Here is a 24428-nt window from a genome sequence, read left to right as displayed (position 1 = left end):
GCTTGTGGGTTTCCTGTTTTGACATGTTTAGATTTTGTTGACTTGCATCTCTTTACAATTGAAAACATTATAACAAAATAAAGACGTTCATGAATTATGGTCCTTCACATGAACTTATATTTAATGGACCATTTTTTTTCAAACAGTAAGACACTCATGGCAGATCTGGACTTGCTCCATAAACATGCTCAAATATATGTAGGAAAAATTTGATGACAACCCATTGAATTATTCAAAAAATAAAGCACACGCAAGGTGGAAATGCACCAATCAATTATTCCGCTTACCAGAGACATTGCTAAGACATTGCTTTGACATTTGACAGGTCAGGTGTGCATTTATCGAAAAATAATTTGTACATATAGAACATTTCTCAACCAATCCAAATAAACCATTTAAAAGCCCCATGGTATATTGTGAATGTTTTTGTCTTTAAATCATGTACCGACCCCAAATGTGTCTTCTGGTTTAAGGCTTTGCAACATATCAAAATTTTGTGAAGCAATAAGAAGCACAAGACAAGAGCAAAACTGGTGAGTGGTTGATGCACCTTTCACTCAAATGTCCAGCTCAATTTTTCCATTGGCGTAAACCAATCGGATAAGAGCTGATATCTGCATCACCAGAGTTATACACAGTTATTCACACTCACTCGCAGAGATGGAGAGATCAAGAGTTACTGCGCTTTCATGTAAGAAAAATGATACTTCTTCATTATTTATTGTAATATTTTAAGCAACCATGTCTAAAAAATTTAAGTAGTTGTAATTATTTTCTCATATATTTAAAAAAATCCTTGCAATATTTATTTTTAAAAGATATATATGTATTTAATTTTTGCTCTTGTAGATGTACTGTTACTTTGTAGTCAGACAATAATCTATGGAGAAGAAATCGAGATGAAGGTCACACCAGGAGACAACATCACTCTCTATTGTCACCGTCCTTTAATTGGTGGTACCCACATTGTGTGGATAAAAAACTGCTCTGATCCAAATCATCCCTCTCTCATAATAAATCACAAGTTAATGTTCAGTAAAACTTTCCCACATTTAAGCTTACTTCAGAACTCCAAGAATAATTCTTTAGACCTTCATATAAGTAACATTACAGTCTTTGATCTGGGACTCTACTACTGTGCTGAAGTCAAGAGAGGGCTAAATGATCAAAGGATAGTATCGGATGTGTACTATCGTGGAAACCAAACAACGCGTCTCTCTTTCGATGGTAAGAAAACATTTTCAACAGTTTTTAGTTTATTCTTTGTAATTTTGTCTTTATTAATCTTTATTAGACATGTAATTCTTAGAAACGATTTTTTTTCCATGTAAGGCAATAATAAAAACAATTTGTATTTGTTTTATTGATCCAGTAACTTCATGTTCTGGACCGTCCAGCAGCCCCGTCTTTCCTCCACCTGTATCAGACTGTTTCCACTGCTGGATGCTGCTGGTCAGTGTTTGTGTTTTGTGTTTTCTCATCTGCTTCATCTGTATCTACTGCCTCTATCAGAGAAAAACTACAGGTATATATTCATACTGCTATCTTTTAGTCATTCAACCTTTTTCTGTAAAAATCATTTAAAATGTGTTCATGGAAGTGGAGTTCACAATTAACAATTCATTTCAGATGCTGGGACTGATCACAAAGAAAGGATAAAAAGTAGTAATAGCTTTGAGGTATGAACAACACAGACATGTTTCTCATGTTTAATTGACACAGTGAAGATAACAGATTTGTTTTTCTGCTGTTTTGGAAAACATCCAAAAAAGTTATAATAATTATATATATAATTAATTATTTTTTATAATTGATTAACAAATAAAAAAATTGTATTTCAGGGTAATGATGATGATGTGTGTTATGCTTCTTTGGATGTGACAAACAGAAGACAGAAACGACCCAAAAAGAAACAACAGCAGAGTTCTGACTTCAGTATTTATGCTCCGGTCAAAACAGACACGGTACAAAACTTCTGATGAGGATTTTAAGTGTCAAAGCTTTTGAAACTTTGTGCCCCGAAATAACACATTTCATGTGTGAATAATGAATTTGACAAATATAATTATTATTGGCCTGCTATAAAAATCGGGATCTGCCTTAATATTTAAATCTTAAAAGACAGAACCAGCTTTTATGACAGCATTAGTTTGTCACCATTAATTATTATACTCTTTTGGATTGGTAAATGTTAGATGTATTAGTGTAAATCACAACGAACAGAAATAATTATACAGTTCTTTTGATTCAATATTGATTCATTTGATTTTTTATTATTTTCTAGTTTGCTTCATTTCACATGCCGGCTTTTCTTGGGGAACCACAAATGTTTCCACTTAAGTTGACATATATGAGACAGAAATAGACATGAAGTTGTTTGTGTGTGTGTAGGTGTTAATGCTTGCTTATGCTGACAGTTTGCGGTGAGGTTGGTTTTTATGCATGCTGTGTCTGCAGCTTTGCTGTGCACTGTCTGATAGTTAAGAAAGGACATCACATTTACTCAGAAATGAGACAAACTGTGCATTGGTTGTCTGACAAAACATTGATAGCCTAGCAGTTAGGGCTCAGGGATGGACATCACAGTCTTCTACTGGTCGCATATACATTTTTCCTTTCTGTTCTGGAGAGTCAAGTCTATACTTATTTAGTTTGCTGGTTTAAAGAGGCTCTGTGCATTTTTATGCACATGCCACAGAGCAAATAAAAACATAATGTGTCATTAATTAACACTGGGGCTAAAAATAACTAAAACTTGTAATCATAGGGGAACCATTTTTAGCGCTATACAGCACCTATGAAGAACATGAAGGGGTGATACAGTATAGCACCACTTATGGTTCTAGCACAATATGGTTCTTCATATGGCACTTAAAATGCTTCCCTTTTGATTACGAGCCAGTAAAGCACTTTTAGTGCTATTTTTGAGTGTATGACTCAATTGATTTAATTTCCTTATGTGCAATGACATAGATTTAAAACTGTATGTGGCATGTGCTGATAAATCCTACAAACTACAGTTATTAAAACAGAACAGCAGGCATTGCTGAAATATTTCCATCATTAAGTCTTATCAGTTTACTTTTTTTTTTTTATTATTTTCATGTTAATACAAGAACCTTTATGTTTTTTTCTAAGCTCTGGAAACAAAACTCATAACCAAGGATCTAAATGCAATTTTTTAATTGTTTGAATACTATCCTAAGATCATAACTAAAATTATCTGCTATAATGACACAAATCAAAATCCATTGCAGAATGCTATTCACACATTAAATATTGATGACTGTCTATGCAGTGCATTGCAATGAGTTAACTGTTAAACGATCTAACGATAATTGTGTTATTCGATCAAATGATTTTGCAAGTTCAAGTTTTTTTTAAAGATATGAAAAAAAAGAGTGCATACTTATATAGGGTAAAGGTAGGCAAATTAGGATGCAGCATGAGTTTGGTGGGATGCCTGGAGGCTTTAGAACTGCAGTGAGGGCACCCTCTTGTGTTAGTAGGAGGGTATGATGTGTGCAAAAGCTAATTGTTTCTAGCTTTCTAGTTGATCTAGTTTTAGTGCATGTTTACAACATTTAACATCTTGTATAATGTGTTAATTCAATCATAAAATAAATTTCTTAATAAATGTTTAGCTGCTGAGCAATGCATGTTTCTTTTGCCCTACCTTAGATGTACTTATTCACCAAACAAATTGTCAAAATATGTTGTCACTATTTCAACTGACCTTTTTGTAGACATAACTACACTTTGTAAATTTTTTTAAACTAGGTTGAAGTGGAATAAACCGGTTTAATTGCTTATTAAATTAAAAAAATGTTTGTTGAAACAGCTGCGTCACATTTTCGCGGGATTTACTTAAAAATCCACGAGACTGAAGCAGACTTCTTGCTCCATGTAGCCCTGGTGGAATTTTGGGTATTTTCTAAAATCAATAATTTTATTTTTGTTTATTTTCTTTAAAATGTACATTTCATGATGTTAAAACTGCTTAAATAATGTTTATGTATGTTAAAAATTGAGTTAAGTAAAATTTAGTTACACGAAAAAAATGATCCAATCAGGAGTGAGGGTGAGAGGTCGGAAAGGCAGGAAGGGGGGAGAGAGGAGAGAACATGATGGAGAGACACGAGGGAAAATCACGCTGTGACTGTCACGTTAGAAATTGGTAAAACACCAAGTTAATGCGTGTGATAGTAGATGTATTTGTGGACTGCACGAAAAGTGAGTTACAGACATTTTACTAAGTTTACAGTGTGAAAGTTATTGATTGGAAGAACTCGGTTAGAGTTTTCCACGAGGAGAAAGAGTGGACGACTAGTCAGCACGATTCAGTTCTAAGGACTTTGCCAGCGAGTAGCCCGCTCGGTTGCCCTTTTGTGCATCGTCTGAAGAAACGCTTACCTCGAGAACGAGTCATTGCTTTACTGTTGGACGACGTCTTCAGTCACCCGCATCGTGAGCATCGCGTTGCCGCCGCGTGAGTGACGACGCGTCTATCAGCAACACGACAGCAGTGAGTTTTTTTTTCTGTGCCACGGCGCGAAGTGACCATTGTGTTTAAGGTCTCCACGCTCCCAAGCCACCCGTCAGGCCTGCACCGTGTTTCCTTCTGACTGTTGGGGTATTTATTTTATTTCATTGAGTGGCCATTTAGTCATTTTTGCCGGCTTAGCTTTGAATTTTGTTGAATTGAAGTGTGTTTAACTTGAATGTGCACTGTTGATATTTGAACTGTATATATGTACATACTATATTTTTCCAGTAAATAGTTCAAACAAATTAATGCTGAATATTTACATTACATTGGGTTTGTGGTATTGGTCATTTTGATACTTAAAGCAAGACAATATTGAGTTTACAGTAGATTGGTTTAAAGTGAAAGTGTTAAATCATTACTGATTAAGATAAGTGACCAGTATATTGTTGTTTATTGCACTTATAGTATTGAAAGCCATTTAAAAACAAGTGTTTTCTTAATGTAATTATAAAAGTTAGTTTATTTAACCCATTCTTGATATGGTTGGATACATTTAGTGTTTTACTAATTAAGTATAAAGACACTGTTAGGGCATTTTGCCTAAAGATAAACACTGAAATTAAGGTAAACGGTTACAAATAGGTTATCATTTTGAAATTACATTTAGTGCATTAATTAACTAAGAGAGGGATTTTCTTCTCAATAAACAGGAATTCGGGGAGCGCACTCCACATTACGAGCTAGACACGCTAGGGGGCGCTACATAAATGGGGGCTCGTCCGGGATCGGGTTAATTAATGCAATTAACTAATTTGTAATTTGACGTGAATAGTGGTAGTTGTTAAAAAGTTGCTAGTTGCATAAAGGAATTAAGTCTTGAGGTACTGAGAAGCTAAAAAAAAATGCTAATTTAAGTTAATGTCTGTTAACAATTAGCTTGTACTTTGTTATTAGCTTCTTTAAGAAAAGTAAGTCAAATAGTTTAAGCTAAAAATCTCAAAGAAAATGGAGACTAAGTGTAGCACTGCAGACTTAGTTAAAGAGCTCAAAGACTGGTGCAGAAGAGAAGAGTTAGATGATGCCCATTCCCTCATGGTACTTATTCCAGAAGACGTGGCGAATGCACAGATTGAAGAAGCCCTCGGCACTATCAAAGCCTTAGGGCGAGTTCGAGTGAGAGGAAGGACAGTTAGTCTGAAGCTGGAGACCCACCGGGTGCTATGCGAGTGTAAAGAGACAGTGGACCCCACCAAAGTCCCCCCTGAACTGTTGCCAGAGGGCAAAATGAAAAAATGGACGATTATTATTGCATCTGAAAGCCCTGATTCTTCAAGCCCAGTGGAAGAACTTCCAGAGAGTGGCTCGGCAGAGTCTATTATTCGAGCGGTTGGTGATTTGTTGACTAAGATGGGAAAACCATCAGGTGATAACAGCAGTTACCGTCGTTTGAGAGTGTTCTCAGGTACCTTGCCAACTCCAGTCGGAGAAGAGTCCCTTGAGCATTGGTTGGAACACGCACGCCTGATGGTTGAGGAGAGCGAGTGTTCCGCTAAGGAGAAACGACGACGTATCATGGAAAGTCTGAAAGGTCCCGCGCTAGCCGTTGTGAAGGCCGTGCAGACTGCTGATCCAGAGGTTAGTCCTGCTCTGTGCTTAGAAGCTATTGAGAGTGCTTTCGGGTCTGCGGAGACAGGCGAAGACCTATATTTTGCCTTTAGATTGCTACAGCAGCAGCCAAAGGAAAAGTTGTCTGACTTTCTTAGGCGTATAGAGTTGTCGTTGACCAAGGTAGTTCGTCGCGGAGGCCTCCCTGCTGGCCGTGCTGACCGTGCTCGAGTGGAGCAGCTGCTGAGAGGGGCTATTCACTCCGATATGATGCTTGTCCAGCTCAAACTCAGGGAACGGAAGGAAAACCCTCCATCATTCTTGGAACTGCTGAGTGAGATCAGAAGTGAAGAAGAGTATGAGTCATCAAGGACAAAACTGAACACCTCTGTCCAGCGAATTCACACAAGCCCTGCTACAGACAATAGACAGGATGAGGTTGAACGTTTGAGAACCGAAATTCAGGAACTCGGGTCAATGTTCACTGCCATGAGTACTTTGCCTAGCCAGGTTGTAGCAGATAGCAAAGGACCTGTGTCCATGACAAAAATGACCACCCCAGAGACAGGTAGTGATAGTGAAGTAGCTGTTTTAAGAAAGCAAGTGAAAAACCTCCAAAAACAAATGACAGGTCATAAGCTAAAAGTCTCTGAATCCCCTACTTCAGTTCTTAGAGTAGAGCCAGCAAGACAAGCTCCTAGTGATAATAAAAAACAACCATTTAATGATTCTGAAGGGAACTTTTGTTATCGTTGTGGTGAAAACGGCCATTACTCTGCCAAATGCCAGAATGCAGAGAATCAAGCAAAAGTTATTCGAAAGCTGATACATGCTCTAAAGAAAGCTAAACAGGGTGATCCATCTTCTCAAGCATCAGAGGGTTCTCACACAGTGTGCTCCGCCAAGAAAAGTGAAGTAACCACCCTTGAAAGAGGCATTCCTCCAGGACTAATCGGGCCTTGTTCCGTCATCCCAGTGAAGATAAATGGTCAGTGCTGCGATGCACTTCTGGATAGTGGCTCTCAAATCACAATTATCTTCGAGCCCTGGTATAAGCACCACTTAGCTGATGTCCCAATCCAGCCAGTGTCAGGGTTGGCAATATGGGGTTTAAGCGAAACAAGTTACCCTTACCTGGGATATGTCGTAGTGGAGATCGAATTTCCAGAGAAGGTCACCGGTGCAAAGGAGACACTTTCCGTCCTTGCTCTGATTTGCCCAAGTTCAAAAAGTCCTGAAAAGACCCCTGTGATCCTAGGCACAAATGCCAACCTGTTCCAGAGACTGTCCATGCTCTGCCGGGAGACCACAGGAGTGGACATTGCACAGACCCTTGGCATAAAGGCAAAGAATTCCATTGTTCACACCGACCAACCTACCATTGAGAATGTAGAGGATGAAGTTGCATGTGTGAAGTGGATGGGTCCCGGCTCACTTACCTTACCTCCTGGTGGTGAATGCTGTGCCATCTGTGAAGTGGAGTTGAAGAGCCCTCTGGGTAAAGACATGTTGATGGTTGAGGCATCACCCACCGCTCCTTTACCATCTGGAGTACTGTTGCAGCCTATGGTCGTGCATGGAACTGCAGTGGATGATCACCTCACTGTCCTTATCCAGAATGAGTCCATGAAAGACACCGTCATTCCAGTTGGAACTGTCCTAGGCCAGCTGTGTCACGTTGACCCAGTCATTCCATCTCTAAAAGTTGAAACTGAGGCAGTCACTGTACCCACAGAGTTAGACCCTCAACTGATCCAGTTTGGCGACGCGCCCATACCACCACAATGGAAAGCACGACTCCGTCAGAGGTTATGTGAGCGCGCAAATGTATTCTCATTGCATGAGTGGGATGTTGGTCTGGCAAAGGATGTGGAACACCATATCAGAATGACCGATGCAAAGCCATTCAGAGAACGCTCAAGACGTTTAGCTCCAGCAGATATTGACGATGTTCGTCAACACTTGCAAGAGTTGTTAAAGGCTGGTATAATTAAGGAGTCACGTAGCCAGTATGCATCACCAATTGTGATAGCCAGAAAGAAGACTGGGCGTATCAGAATGTGTGTTGACTATAGGACCCTTAATAGGCGTACAGTTCCAGACCAGTACACGACTCCTCGCATAGACGATGCGTTAGATTGTTTGACTGGAAGCAAATGGTTTTCTGTCCTCGATTTACGTAGTGGCTACTACCAGATCGCCATGGCGGAGGAGAACAAAGAAAAAACCGCCTTCATTTGCCCCCTCGGATTCTTCCAATTTGAAAGAATGCCTCAAGGGATAACAGGAGCGCCGGCAACGTTCCAAAGACTAATGGAGAAAGCTGTCGGCGATATGAATCTCCTTCAAGTATTAGTTTATTTGGATGATCTCATAGTCTTTGGACGTTCCTTAGAAGAACATGAAGAACGCCTCCTGCGAGTGTTAGATAGGCTTGAAGAGGTAGGCCTAAAACTCTCCCTTGACAAGTGTCAATTTTGTCAACCCAGGGTTAAGTACGTGGGCCACATAGTGTCCGCTGATGGGGTGGCTACTGACCCTGAGAAGCTAGAGGCTGTTGCTAGGTGGCCTATGCCCACAGACCTTAAGTCTTTGCGGTCTTTCCTAGGGTTCTGTGGGTATTATCGACGCTTTATAGCAAACTACTCTGTGATTGTTAGGCCCCTCACTGAACTGACAAAAGGCTATGCACCCACCCAGCGTGGAAGGAAGAAATCCACTGACAAGACCCAGATGTATTATAAAGACTCAGAACCATTCCGTGACCGATGGGATCAGTCCTGCACGGATGCATTCAATCGTATCATTCAGTGTCTGCTCAATGCACCTGTACTGGCGTTTGCTGATGCCAATAAGCCATATATTCTACACACTGATGCAAGTTTCAAAGGGCTCGGTGCCGTACTTTATCAGGAACATCCAGAAGGGTTAAGACCCGTGGCGTTTGCCAGCAGAAAGTTGAGCTCCTCTGAACAGCGGTACCCTGTACATCAGCTAGAGTTCCTTGCACTGAAATGGGCGGTCGTTGATAAATTTCACGACTATCTCTATGGAGCCAAGTTCACTGTACGCACCGACAATAACCCGTTGACTTACGTACTCACCACAGCCAAACTTAACGCGACGGGTCATCGTTGGCTTGCAGCCCTGGCCACTTATGACTTCGAAGTAAAATATAGGCCTGGAAAAGCAAACATCGACGCTGACTTGCTGTCTCGCAACTTGCCTGAAGATGGGGAGTGGGATAGCTTGTCTCCAAATGTAGTGAAGTCCATATGTCAGAGGGTGGAAGTGGAAGTGAATCCAAACTCGTCGCCAAGATATGTGGAACAATTAGGAGCTTCGCCAGCCTGTATTCCAGAAGTGTATGCCTTTCCATCTCAGTTACACCTCAGTTCATTGGAGCAATTATCAAAAGCAGACTTGATAACTGCCCAGAAGAGGGATGCTGTAATCAGACAAGTGCTGGAGGCATTGAAACAGGGAGTCTGGCCTAGCAACAAAGATTTAGACCAAGAGATGCTACTGATGAAAAGAGAGGTTGGCAGACTTGTGATTAGAGGTGGACTTCTGTACAGAGTAAGCAAGAAAGATACAGAGGAGGCACTACAGCTTGTGCTGCCGGCTGAGTTCAGAGAAGTAGTGTTGCGCTCTCTTCATGATGACATGGGCCACCTAGGGGTGGAGAGGGTGACTCAACTCCTAAGAGCAAGATTCTACTGGCCCAAAATGGCTCATGATACTGAGGAGTATGTGCGGAATTGTGGACTGTGCATCACTTGCAAAACTCCTGCCAAGAAAGCCGCCTCTCTACACCAAATCACCAGCAGTGGTCCTATGGACCTTGTGTGTATTGATTTTTTGTCAATGGAGCCCGATTCCAGGGGCATTAGTAATGTCCTGGTTGTGACAGATCATTATACCAGATATGCACAGGCCTTCCCTGCAACGAATCAGAAAGCCCTGACAGTAGCTAAGATCTTAGTTGAAAAGTACTTCATTCACTATGGCTTACCTGTTAGGATTCATTCTGATCAGGGAAGAGATTTTGAGTCAAGGCTGATAAGAGAACTGCTGACCATCTTGGGCATACGAAAATCACGAACAACCCCGTATCACCCTCAAGGGGACCTTCAGCCAGAGCGGTTCAACCGCACGCTTCTGTCTATGCTGGCTACGTTAGGCCAAGAGAAGAAGAGATCCTGGAGTCAGCATGTAGCTTCATTAGTGCATGCCTACAACAGCACAAAAAGTGATGCAACAGGATACTCTCCTTACTACTTAATGTTCGGTAGGGAAGCTAGACTACCTGTAGACCTGTGCTTTGAAACGTCAAAAGATGGAACTGAGGAGAGGAACCACTTCCAGTACGTTAAAAGTCTTAAACAAGACCTGCAAAGAGCATATCAATTGGCTAGTCAAGCTGCTGACAAGATTCACTTGAGGAACAAGAGAGCCTCTGATCAAAAGGTCAGTTTTCAGAACATACAGGAAGGAGACCGTGTTCTGCTGAAGAATCTAGGTCTTAGAGGGAAACACAAGCTAGACAGTCGATGGAGTTCCATACCCCATGTAGTGGTAGGAAGGATGCCGAACTTACCTGTATTCCGTGTGAGACCTGAAGGAGGCAGAGGCGGAATAAGAACCATCCATCGTGATCACATATTACCTATTGGGCAATCTGTCAGGATCCCAGTGGAGCAAGCCTGTGAAGAAACCCCTGTGAGACGCAAAACACGTTCAATTCGAACAAGACAAAGACAATCAATCTTGAGGCAAAGAGAGGAAGTCTCAGAGATGACGGATTCCTCATCTGATGTGGAGTGTGACCATACCAGTATACCATACCAGGATTATGTGGAACGTCTACTGAAGAGGAAAGAAGTGTCCAAAGACACTATAGAACCAAATCCTGTGCTGTCAGCTGAAGAGCTAGAGTCCAACATAGAAGATGATGAAGGAGGTCAGGCAGTGACAGAGTCGGATCTTTATGATTCCGGAACAGACCTGGATGCTGGAAGAAATTCTGTCCACGCACCTAAAGAAAAACTGAGCTCTAAAACAAAAGTTAATAGAGTATCTAGACCAAATTTAACTGAGAAAAGACAAATAAAACCAGTATTGAGACTTACCTATGATGAACCTGGAAAGGCAAGTGAGCAACCACTTACCATTGTTCATAGAGGAGTAATTATTAAACTAGGGAAACATTAGGTTTCCACTTAATTCATAATAAGGAGTTCATAGTTCTAAAAAAAAAAAGAAAAGAAAAAAAGTTTATTACTCTACATAGTTGAATGTGGGGATTATGTTTTATGTCTAATGAGGACATTTAGACATTTAGAAAGGGGAGGATGTAGCCCTGGTGGAATTTTGGGTATTTTCTAAAATCAATAATTTTATTTTTGTTTATTTTCTTTAAAATGTACATTTCATGATGTTAAAACTGCTTAAATAATGTTTATGTATGTTAAAAATTGAGTTAAGTAAAATTTAGTTACACGAAAAAAATGATCCAATCAGGAGTGAGGGTGAGAGGTCGGAAAGGCAGGAAGGGGGGAGAGAGGAGAGAACATGATGGAGAGACACGAGGGAAAATCACGCTGTGACTGTCACGTTAGAAATTGGTAAAACACCAAGTTAATGCGTGTGATAGTATATGTATTTGTGGACTGCACAAAAAAGTGCGTTACAGACATTTTACTAAGTTTACAGTGTGAAAGTTATTGATTGGAAGAACTCGGTTAGAGTTTTCCACGAGGAGAAAGAGTGGACGACTAGTCAGCACGATTCAGTTCTAAGGACTTTGCCATCGAGTAGCCCGCTCGGTTGCCCTTTTGTGCATCGTCTGAAGAAACGCTTACCTCCAGAACGAGTCATTGCTTTACTGTTGGACGACGTCTTCAGTCACCCGCATCGTGAGCATCGCGTTGCCGCCGCGTGAGTGACGACGCGCCTATCAGCAACACGACAGCAGTGAGTTTTTTTTTCTGCGCCACGGCGCGAAGTGACCATTGTGTTTAAGGTCTCCACGCTCCCAAGCCACGCGTCAGGCCTGCACCGTGTTTCCTTCTGACTGTTGGGGTATTTATTTTATTTCATTGAGTGGCCATTTAGTCATTTTTGCCGGCTTAGCTTTGAATTTTGTTGAATTGAATGGGTGTTTAACTTGAATGTGCACTGTTGATATTTGAACTGTATATATGTACATACTATATTTTTCCAGTAAATAGTTCAAACAAATTAATGCTGAATATTTACATTACATTGGGTTTGTGGTATTGGTCATTTTGATACTTAAAGCAAGACAATATTGAGTTTACAGTAGATTGGTTTAAAGTGAAAGTGTTAAATCATTACTGATTAAGATAAGTGACCAGTATATTGTTGTTTATTGCACTTAAAGTATTGAAAGCCATCTAAAAACCAGTGTTCTAGTAATGTAATTATAACAGTTTGTTTATTTAACCCATTCTTGAGATAGTTGCATACAATTAGTGTTTTACTGTTTAAGTATAAAGACACTGTTAGGCCATTTTGCCTAAAGATAAACACTGAAATTAAGGTAAACGGTTACAAATAGGTTATCATTTTGAAATTACATTTAGTGCATTAATTAACTAAGAGAAGGATTTTCTTTTCAATAAACAGGAATTCGGGGAGCGCACTCCACATTAATAGCTAGACACGCTAGGGGGCGCTACATCCACATCTCGATTTGCGCAGCACGCACAAAGTCCAATAGTTATCTCCAGACCTTTAGTTCAAACCGGTTTAAACTAAGAAACCTTTCACAATTTAGCTTTATTCATAACCACAACAATACTCCTGTGCTGAATTTAAGATAAAGGTAAATAAAGATCATATGTCAACATGTCACTTCTGTAACAGGACTGGATAGTAAACTTCCGCCATTTTACGTGAGATTTTTTATTTTATTAATTACTAAACTTTACAAACAATCAAGGCAATTTTACGTAAGATTCCAACCTCAATTGAGCGAATATGTTCAGTTTAAAGGGCACTGAGAACGACATAGGGAATCTAAAACAGATCAAAGAAGTCAATGTGGACAGTTTTAGCAGTGGCCTGGGGGGGGCACTATATGATTGCTTTTGTCAAATCAGTCAAATGCTTGATAAATCACTTATTCAGTGTGTAGTTTAGAGTTGATGTGTATTTTGTGAACGTCACAGAGAAATAAAGCTGAGTCAACCAGACCCCATGCTTTAGATTTCAGTAAGTATTAAAAGGGAAATAAGAAAGCACCATAACATGTGTTGATTTTGTGTCTTTTGCATTCAGACAGATGAAACATTTTAGTGTTTGCCTGCGGCATAGGCAACATACACGGAAGTGCGCCCTCTCATGATCTGTGTAGGCCTGCTTTGTGCCCGTCTACTAGTGTTGTCACGATACCAAAATTATTGGTTCGATACCGATACTATGTCAAGGATTTCGATTCCGATACTTTTTCGATACTTTTCATGAAAAGGGAGAAACACTCTCAAATAGCATTGCTGTGCTTTATTTTAAAAACAGGACAACATTCTAATCATATAACACACTAATAAATGAACATATGAACAGCAGATATATTAAACATTTAAGCAAAATATGAAATATATCAAAATATAAAAAATAAATTAGAGCAATGGCATTCAAGGTAAAAAAAAATAATAATTTTGACTTCATTTGGCGCTAAGCAGACCTATTGGTGATGTCAAAGTACTGCAAGAGCGATTCAAAGCAGATTTCTCCATGTGATAACTGGAATCGCTCTCGTGCTACTTAGCTGTCACTCGCCTATAGGTTCTCTGCTCCCCAGTCACTTTCGCGCATTTCCGCTATAGTAATTTGATTTCATACGCCGATAGGATCGCGCAAATACCCGCGTATCACGTAGACTACACCACTGTTTATACTTTACATTTTCTGCGTTTCTGATGTCCTTTTCCTTTTTTAATTTTACTAACGCCTTGCGTCACGTAATGCTCGGCGAACCTTTGACTCACCCACCTCATGCGGAGTGACCAATGAGGAGAGGGTCTTAACCTGAGGCCCTCTCTTCATTGGTCAGGTCGCATGAGACTCAACCGCTCTCAACTCACGTTCAAAGTAATAGGCAGCGCAGCGTCTCTCTTTGCAGCGCAAAATCCCGCGTTGACAGTTTGTTTAATATAAAGCGGCCAGCGGGAGATTACCAGATACAGTATTTTGCTCATGCACTTGCTGCCCTGGGCCCTTTGGAGGTCTTGGGCCCCTGAGCAATTGCCCAGTTGCCCGTATGGTTAATCCGGCCCTGCATATATTGCATGCAAATTAACATCCTTTTCTGAGTACAATGGGGTTACAAAAAATCAGTATTCATTTACAAATAAACATCAATCAAAATTTGATCCAAAGTGACTTTTTTGATCTGGTTACGGTCTATGATTTAAATGCACACTAGGGCCACCTGCTGGTCAATGCAAATGGTGCAAGGAAAAAATTGTCAGGAGTGTGATAGCATTAAAAATGAATAAAGTAGCATTGACCAGTAAAATATGGTTCTTATCACAAAAGAGAATGCTTGTAAACATACCTACACATATTTTAGCAGCAATAGGAAGTAGCATAAAAAAGTGCAGTGCAGAAAAGATCACTAGCCGGCAGCCGTAACATCACTAGCTCACATGCATCTAGAAATTAGTGAAAATGAAAAACATCTGTTCATAACATCCATGCAGTTTATGTGTTCTGTTTTAAAATGGATTATTTTGAACCACTTTATTGGCAACAATGACCTTGTGACCCATTTTTACTGATTGATTTTAAGTGAACTTGAAGTTAAGTGCATTATATTTACTGGCACTGTGACCATGCAGGCCATCTAATAAACAAAGATTCATTCATGACAGAAAATACAAACTGCTTGAATAAACTTTGATCAGTTGTGTTGTGTTTTAAAACTAGCAATTAACTAGCAATTTAAATGTTCAACCTGTGTACACAAAAAGCCAGAATCTTATATTATTTAGGAGAGTTTTGGCGACCCCTGTTGGAAACTCTGGAGTAGAGGATCTGTAGAAATTCAGCACATTGGACAGCGCTCAATGTTAAATACAAGCAGACGTCTGTAATCTGCATCTCATTTCAGCAGTATATACGGATGTAATTCCTGAATATTCAGGACATATTTAAAGATACATTAACACTTTGCAGACAAAATGGGGGTTAGCTGATATCTCATTCTACTTTCTTAGAGCAGTTTGTAAATATCATTCTTGGACAAAGCAGCATATTAACCAACATTCATTTATTAAGATCGTGCACTTCAGAAGTACATTTGACAGTTAGGAAGTGAAGGATCTCTAGAGCAACAAGTCATGTGAGTATCACCGTAAGTGAAAGTGTCAGGTTTATTTAATGTAGCAGTTTTATTTAATAAAGGCCTTTCAGCAGTAGTTTCAGCTTCTACCACTGGGGGGCAGTTCAGAACACGCACGCACACACGCACACACACGAATGCACCGAATTCTTGGTGTCCGATAGGTGTGAGTTTCACAATGTGAAGAAAGAGTAAAGATGTGGTGGAGTTTGTAAGTGGTCTGACAGGCTTGTGGTTTTCCTGTTTTGTTGCTCACAGCTTTGCAATTCAAAACACTATAACAAAGAAGCTCATGAATTATGGTCCTATTTAATTTCAAACAGTAAGAAACTCATGGCACATCTGACTCCGTAAGCATGCTCATCTGCATCTGACAAACTGTCTTCTGGTTTAAGGCTTATTAGCAGCATATTAATTTTGTGAAGCAATAAGAAGCACAAGACCAGAGCAAATTTGTTGATATGAGTGATGAGTGATTGGTCGATGCACCTTTCACTCAAATGTCCAGCTCACTTTTTCATTGGGTTGAACCAATCAGATGAGAGCTGATATCTGCATCACCAGGGTTATACACAGTTATTCACACTCACTCGCTGAGATGGAGAGATCAAGAATTACTGCACTTTCATGTAAGAAAAATTATACTTCTTCATGTGTTATTATTGTTTATTGTAATATTTTAAGCAACCATGTCTAAAAATGTAAGTAGTTGTAATTATTTTCTCATATATTTAAAAAAATCCTTGCAATATTTCTTTTTAAAAGATATATATGTATTTAATTTTTGCTCTTGTAGATGTACTGTTACTGTGTAGTCAGACAATAATCTATGGAGAAGAAATCGAGATGAAGGTCAGACCAGGAGACAACATCACTCTTCCCTGTGATCGTGCTTTAATTGATGGTACCCACATTGTATGGATAAAAAACTGCTTTGATCCAAATCATACCTCTCTCATAATAAATCACAAGTTAATGTTCAGTAAAATTGTTCCACATTTAAGCTTACTTCAAAATTCCAACAATAATTCTTTAGACCTTCATATAAGTAACATTACAGTCTCTGATCTGGGACTCTATTACTGTGCTGAAGTCAAGAGAGGGCTAAATGATCAAAGTATAGTATCGGATGTGCACTATCGTGGAAACCGAACAACACGTCTCTCTCTCGATGGTAAGAAAACATTTTTGACAGTAATTTTATCTTCATTAATCTTTATTACACATGTAATTCTTGTAAACTATCTTCATAAGGAAATAATAAAAACAATGAAAATAGAGTTGTTTATGTTTGTATTTATTCAGTAACTTCATGTTCTGGAGACTCCAGCAGCACCGTCTCTCCTCCTCCTCCTCCTGTATCCGACTGTTTCCATCACTGGATGCTGCTGGTCAGTGTTTGTGTTGTATGTTTTCTCCTCTGCTTCATCTGTGTCTACTGCCGCTGTCAGAGGAAAACAACAGGTACTTATATAATTATTCTGCACACAGAATTAATCATGCATCTTTCAAATGCTACATTTACTGTATGAACCCATAAAAAATAATGGTGAACTATAAATAAAAGTCTTTAACTTTAAATAAACCGTTCAGGATTGTGTCATATATTTACATCTTAACATGATTTTATCCAAAACTTTTGCTGAAAATTTCTTTATCAGAATGTCATTATTTGTCATTTTTTTCACTGCAGTGTTTTTGTGTGTGTGTTTTTTTTAAGGTTATGATAGTGCAAAGATGTTCACAGTAAATGTTATGAAGGTATTTCTGTCTTTACCATTAAACTTAAAACTTTATTTCAAAGATGCAGGAAAGGTTAAACAAATATCTTATAAGTATCTTATTCATTTCAGATGGATTCGTCAGAAGAACATCAATGTAAGATGAGTAAAACTGGAAAGTTCTGCCATCATTCTGAAGTCACTTATAGACTCCTGCCATCTGTACATCGCTATGAAAAGATGTGAATCTCTCTGATCAGTTGAATGTACATGTTCAATATATTTTAAATGTATATATTTTATGTGCTAATGTATCATTCAAGTATAACCTTATATTCTTTCAATATATGAATACGTATGTAATATACTATTACACACAGACTACAGATGTGTGCTTGTGTTTAACATTGGGGGCTGTTCCAACAGGGGTTGACAAAAGGTGTCACCAAGCCTTCTTGATTTTAGATGTTACAGATTATGATTTTACTCATCTATGCCAATCAATAAATAATTGTAGGTAGTTAAAGAAAAGAACAAGATGCATTAAGTGTTGCTTTTCTTTAACAACCTTGTAATTGTCTGCATACACATTTGTCAGAAGCTGTCTAAAGTTGCAGAAGTTTAAACGGCCAAAACATTTCTTACTTAAAAAAATGCCGGAAAAGGCTTGTTAATAATAATAAATATTTCTTAATAATTGCTCTTTGTCTTTTTTTATTATAGCACACATTGCATAAGTTTTGTCCTAAAGTATACAAAAATAGAACTGTGTAACTTTGAGTCGGTGTGTAAACCTGCTTAACCACAAATTCTTGCAGTTCTTGCATTTGTGTGCAATAAGCAGGCACCAGCTAACACCTATTAGTGCACAAGGTTGTGGTTTCCTGTTTTAAGATGTCCAAATTGTCTCTAAGAACTACAAACTTGTCTGATGTAACCGGAAGATTTTTATGCCCTAAAAGGTTTACATTGTCTTTTTTAGACATAAATAATGTTAGGTCAGTGTCAGGTCAATTGTGAAAACTTTTAAAATACTTATTTAACTTATACTATGTACCCGGTCATACTTTTTAGTAACTTTAACTTGTGAAGACCATCTCTTAAACACTTGTTAGTTTAACCCCTGCACTGCACATTGTAGGTGTCTCACTAATATGACACACTTGATGTCATGCAATATTGTATTATTGAGATAAAGCTTAATCAAGATAAATGCTTTACATTCACTGCTGCATGACATTATTTGATCTGAACTCAAGCTTCATTTCTTATTACTGGTCATCATTTTTTCAGTAGCTAATATGTGGTTTTGTGTGTTGGTGGTTAGCATCCAAATGCAAAAAGGGGCAGCTTCCTCACTGCGATTTATTCTTCACTTCAACCCAGTTTTGTTTAAACTGTCAATCTTTACTATTAAATGAACAATAATGTGCTATACAATTTGATGTTATTTGGCATTTAGGGTGTGAAAGACACTGAACTGCGGTCACAACGGCCATTGTGTGTGTGCTCATCCTAATACACAAGGTTTTGAAGTAAACATATAATCACATCATCCTGGTCTTCAAAGTTTATTTAAACAGCTTTGTCTTCATCTTTTCACAAATTAATTCAAATTGAATTTATAACCTGAAAATAGCTTTGGATAACATAGAGACTCAAATACAGACTGTATGAATTTATGGAAATACAGTAGTCTACATAATAAGACTTTTCTCTTTTTTTTTAATTTAAACACATTTTTAAAATGATATTTGAGGTAATTCACAAAATATGTAAATATGTACTGTATATTCCTTGTTTGGAAGTTTATGTATTTGTACCTAAATGTGGTTCAAAGGTCTGAGATAGCAGAGTACAATATGTGCAGTAAGCAGTATTTTACTGGCGAAAGCTGAGTTTACATAGCTGAAATGCATTATCTTACAGTAGACTAAGTTGTAATGAGCTGAGAGCACGTAACACTGCTTACAGAGCTGGCGATGAGAAATGCTTAAGAACAGCTAGAGCCAACCTGTCACAGGGCATCAGAAAGGCCAAGAAACAGTATACTAGGAGCATAACCCACAACTTCAGAAACAGCAGAGACACAAGGAGCCTGTGGCAGGGAATCCACACCATCACAGACTACAAAAGCCCCACCACAGACCTGTGAAAGTAACATCTCTCTGCTAAATGAAATTAACAACTTTTGGCAAGCTTTGAAACATGCAACGCCCAGAAGACTCCACCCCCTCGCGATGACCTGTTCTGGGGCTTTCCTTAGCCAGCGTGAAGAGATACCTCTCTAGGATTAATGCTTATAAAGAAACCGGTCCAGAAAACATTACTGAGTGTGTGCTGAAAGACTGCAAAAGAGCTCAAAGATGTCTACACAGCTCCCTGAACCAGGCTGTTGTCCGCACATGGTTCAAAGCAACCACATTTCCGTCCTGTTGCACTGACTCTCAAAAGTGCTTTGAAAGGATAGTCATGAAGCACATCAAGACAACCCCCCCTCCCTGGACCCCCCCTCCAGTCTGCATATAGGGCAAACCTTTCCGCTGATGATGCAGTCTCCACTGCTGTACGCTCTGCAATCTCTCACCTGGAAACAAAAAGACTCCTATGTAATGCTATTAATAGATTTTAGCTCGTCATTTAACACCATCATTCCACAACAGTTAATACAGAAATTGGGCTATAAGCCCAACAGTGCCTCTAGTTCCTCCAGAAACTGAAAAGAGACAGAACCCCAGCACACATCATCTGCTCATTCTACAGGGGCACCATTGAAAGCATCCTGACCACCTGCATCACTGTGTGGTTTTAAAATTGCACCACCCACAACCTCAAAGCCTTGCAGCGCATAGTGAAGGTAGCAGAAAAAATATTCCCTCGTTTTGGGCTTGAAAGACAGTTTAACTATCTCATGGCAATTCATTCGTATTTTACGATGTGGCTAATTTATTGGTGTTGAGCCACATTTGTACCATTTGCTTTTGCCTTTGTGATGTTGTAGGGTTTAGTTTTTAATTAGGCTATACCGCATTTAATTTTCGATCTGACTTTGAATGCACTTAAGTAAGAGATAATCCCTCAGAGTCAAAGCCTCAGGTGTTTTCTTGTATGTTATTATGGTTAGAAAGATGTCATTGGTACCTAGTTTATATGCATAATTTTATAATAAATTTGACTTCCTTTAAGTAGCATTTATGTTTCTAAATTGTGGCGTTAAAAGTAACCGGTGCATCAATGGGCCAGTATGTTGCAAGCGGGTGTGGTGGGTGACAAAGTCCAGGGCTACTTTTTAGTCCCAGTTTTTAGTGGGAGTGTGACAGCCCCAAAATGTGTGCCATATGGTTCACGGAGACTACATTAACATAAACACAGTTTGTTTAATTTCTTTGGGAGAGCTTTATAGGTAAGGATAGTGTATATAGAGAAGACAGAAAAGAAGAGCAATGGGGCCAGTAAAGAAACGTGCAGTGTGCAAAAGACAGCATTTAAAATATGATGGGCGAAAAACTCTGCAGGGAGCTTGGGCAAGAAATACCTGACATTCTCAATACAAGCTTTAAAGGCTCAGCTGTAACATCAATAGCTCACAGATCCAGCTTTCTTCATGTTTTGTTCATCACATGACAATTATCATATTAGTTTTGAATCTAGAAATGAGTGAAAATAAAAAATGATCGGGTGCCAAAACAACTGTTCATGATATCCATGTAGTTTTAGTGTTCTTTTTTTAAAAAGTTTTTTTTATTACTAGCAACATTGACACAGTGACCTGTTTTTTTACTGATTGTAAGTGAACTTGAAGTTAAATGCATTGTATTTAGTGGCACTGTAACTAAAGCCCATGTCATGTATTCCCCCAGATGAAGATGCATTGATGACAGAAAATAAAAACCGCTTAAATAAACTTTAATCAGTTGTGTTGTGCTTTTTAACTAGCAATTTACATTATGTTCAGCTTGTGTACACAGAAGAGTACTTGTCTGCCAGTAAAGTGCCTGAATTAGCCCCAAATGATCTTATATTATTTATGAAAGTTTTGGCGACCCCTGTTGGAAACTCTTGTGTAGAGGATCTGTAGAAATTCAGCACATTGGACAGCGCTCAATGTTAAATACAAGCAGATGTTTGTAATCTGCATCTCATTCAGCAGTGTATCTTCCTAAATATATTGCAGACAAAATGAGGGTTAGCTGATATCTGATAGCTATGTATCTGATAGCTACACTTTCTTAGAGCTGTTCTCTGGACAAACTATCCTATTAACCACAAACTAACATAAAGATCATGCATTTCTAAAAGCACATTTGACGGGTTAGGAAGTGAAGGGTCTCTAGAGCAACAAGTCATGTGAGTGTCACGGTAAGTGAAAGAGAGTTCTAGTCAGGTTTATTAAGTAATCTCATTCAATGAAAGCCATTCAGCAGTAGTTTCAGCTTCTGCCACTTGGGGGCAGTTCAAAACACACACACACACACACACACACACGCACGCACGCACGCACGCACGCACGCACGCACGCACGCACGCACGCACGCACGCACGCACACACTTGTACAGTATGTTTTGGGCAAAATGAGTGTGGTAGGGGGCCCAAACTCATTTTCTTTCACAGGGCCCAAAATTGCTAGTGGTGCCCCTGCACACACGTTGGCATATGTGGTTTACGGGGACAATTCCATTGACGCAATATCTATGAAAAGTACCATTTAGTATGTTTTTTAAGCTGTTCACTTCCTGTGTCCCCATAAACCATGTTTATAGCATAAAACATAGCAATTTACACTATTCATGCCCCCCACACACGTAACCATATTTAACATCTCATACACTACACTACCTCTATATGTTTTTTTAGACTCATTTAAGTGAAGCTCAGCTCATATGTCATGGCAAAATACACTAAACATCACAAAAGACTAAAATACTGCCATGTCATAAAATCAACACGTCACAATCACAATCCTCAGGGCCAACTAATAATAATAATAATACAGAGGCCAAGCAAATAATAATAAACATATAAATAATAATACAGAGTTATGTAGTTTCAAAATGTGTATCTCAAAAAAAAGCTTTTTTTAACGTTGCCCCAGGTAAAGGCATATACTCAACCCATCACCCAAAAACCACAAAGTAATGGAAACATCTATTCTTGATGTCCAATAGGTGTGAGTTCATGATGTGAAAAAAGGCTAAAGGTGTGGAGTTTGTAACTGGTCTAAAGTGCTTGTGGGTTTCCTGTTTTGACATGTTTAGATTTTGTTGCTTCGAAGCTTTTCCATTTAAGACATTATAACAAAATAAAGAAGCTCATGAATTATGGTCCTTAAAAATAATGCACCCCAAGGTGGAAATGCCATTACACGGCAGTCAATTAATCAGCTTATACCACAAACATTGCTAAGATGTTGCTCTGGTGGTTATTTTAAGACATTTGACAGGTCAGGTGTGCGTTTATCGAAAAAGAATGCCTACATGTAGAACATTTCAGAATAAAGCATTCAAAAGCCCCGTGGTACAGCATATAGTGAGGAGAAAGGTTCCCAAACATTTTTGTTTTTAAATCATGTACCAACCCCAAATGTGTCTTCTGGTTTAAGGCTTTGCAACATATAAAAATTTTGTGAAGCAATAAGAAGCACAAGATCAGAGCAAAACTGTTGATAAGGACACTGGTGATTGGTTGATGCACCTTTCACTCAAATGTCCAGCTAATTTTTTCCATTGGCGTAAACCAGTCGTATGAGAGCTGATATCTGCATCACCAGAGTTATACACAGTTATTCACACTCACTCGCTGAGATGAAGAGATCAAGAGTTACTGCGCTTTCATGTAAGAAAAATTATACTTCTTCATGTGTTATTATTTATTGTAATATTTTAAACAGCTATTGTCTAAAAAATATAATTAGTTTTAATTATTTGTTCTTATATTTTTAAAAAATAATTTATTTATTATTGCAATATTTATTTTTTAAAAAATATATATTTATTTCTTAATTTTTGCTCTTGTAGATGTACTGTTACTGTTCAGTCAGACATTAATCTATGGAGAAGAAATCGAGATAAAGGTCAGACCAGGAGACAAGATCACTCTCTATTGTGACCGTCATTTAACTGATGGTTACATCGTATGGATAAGAAACTGCTCTCAGAAAGATCATCCCTCTTTCATAATAGATCACAACTTAATGTACAAAACAACTTTCCCACATTTAAGCTTACTTCAAACCTCCAACAATAAATCTTTAGACCTTCATATAAGTAACATTACAGTCTCTGATCAGGGACTCTATTACTGTGCTGAATTCAAGAGAGTATCAGGAGTGCAAAATCGTGGAAACCGAACAACACGTCTCTCTCTCGATGGTAAGAAAACATTTTCGACAGTTTTTAGTATATTCATTGCAATTTTATCTTTATTAATCTTTATTAGACATGTAATTCTTGCAAACTATCTTTTTTCATGTAAGACAATAATAAAAACAATGGAAATGTAGTTGTTTATTTATATTTATCACTGTTTGTATTTGTTTATTGATCCAGTAACTTCATGTTCTGGACCATCCAGCAGCACCGTCTCTCCTCCTCCTCCTGTATCAGACTGTTTCCTCTGCTGGATGCTGCTGGTCAGTGTTTGTGTTTTGTGTTTTCTCCTCTGCTTCATCTGTGTCTACTGCCTCTATCAGAGAAAAACTACAGGTATATACTGTTTTCTTTTAAAAATTTTGCAAGTCATTCAACCTTTTTATTTTGTATAAATCATTTAAAATGTGTTCATGGAAGTGGAGTTCACACTTAACTATTCATTTCAGATGCTGGGACTGATCACAAAGAAAAGATAAAAAGTAGTAATAGCTTTGAGGTATGAACAACACACACTCTCTCATGTTTAATTGACACAGTGAAGATAACAGATTTCTTTTTCTGCTGTTTTGGAAAAAGTTATAATATTTATACATATAATTAATTATTTCTTATAATTGATTCACAAATCAAAAAATTGGTATTTCAGGGTAATGATGATGATGTGTTTTATGCTTCTTTGTTTGTTACAAACATAAGACAGAAACGACCCAAAAAGAAACAACAGCAGAGTTCAGACTTCAGTATTTATGCTCCGATAAAAACAGACACGGTACAAAACTTCTGATGAGGATTTTAAGTGTCAAAGCTTTTGAAATTTTTTACCGAAATAACATATTTCATGTGTGAATTTGACAAATATAATTATTGTGGGCCT

The 24428-nt window shown here is 38.4% G+C and overlaps 1 long non-coding RNA gene across 1 annotated transcript; it reads left to right on the top strand.

Annotated features, from left to right (window-relative positions):
* Nucleotides 1–22843: 22843 nt before the first annotated feature.
* On the top strand, nucleotides 22844–24062 carry LOC141353578 (uncharacterized). The gene is made up of 3 exons (XR_012360675.1): nucleotides 22844–23018; nucleotides 23201–23887; nucleotides 24001–24062. It is a non-coding gene; the product is annotated as an uncharacterized lncRNA (long non-coding RNA).
* Nucleotides 24063–24428: the final 366 nt, after the last annotated feature.

Source organism: Misgurnus anguillicaudatus, chromosome 3, assembly GCF_027580225.2.
Source record: "Misgurnus anguillicaudatus chromosome 3, ASM2758022v2, whole genome shotgun sequence".
Taxonomy (NCBI): domain Eukaryota; kingdom Metazoa; phylum Chordata; class Actinopteri; order Cypriniformes; family Cobitidae; genus Misgurnus; species Misgurnus anguillicaudatus.
Note: the sequence above shows the minus strand (reverse complement) of the source record. Positions and strands in the feature narration are given on the sequence as shown.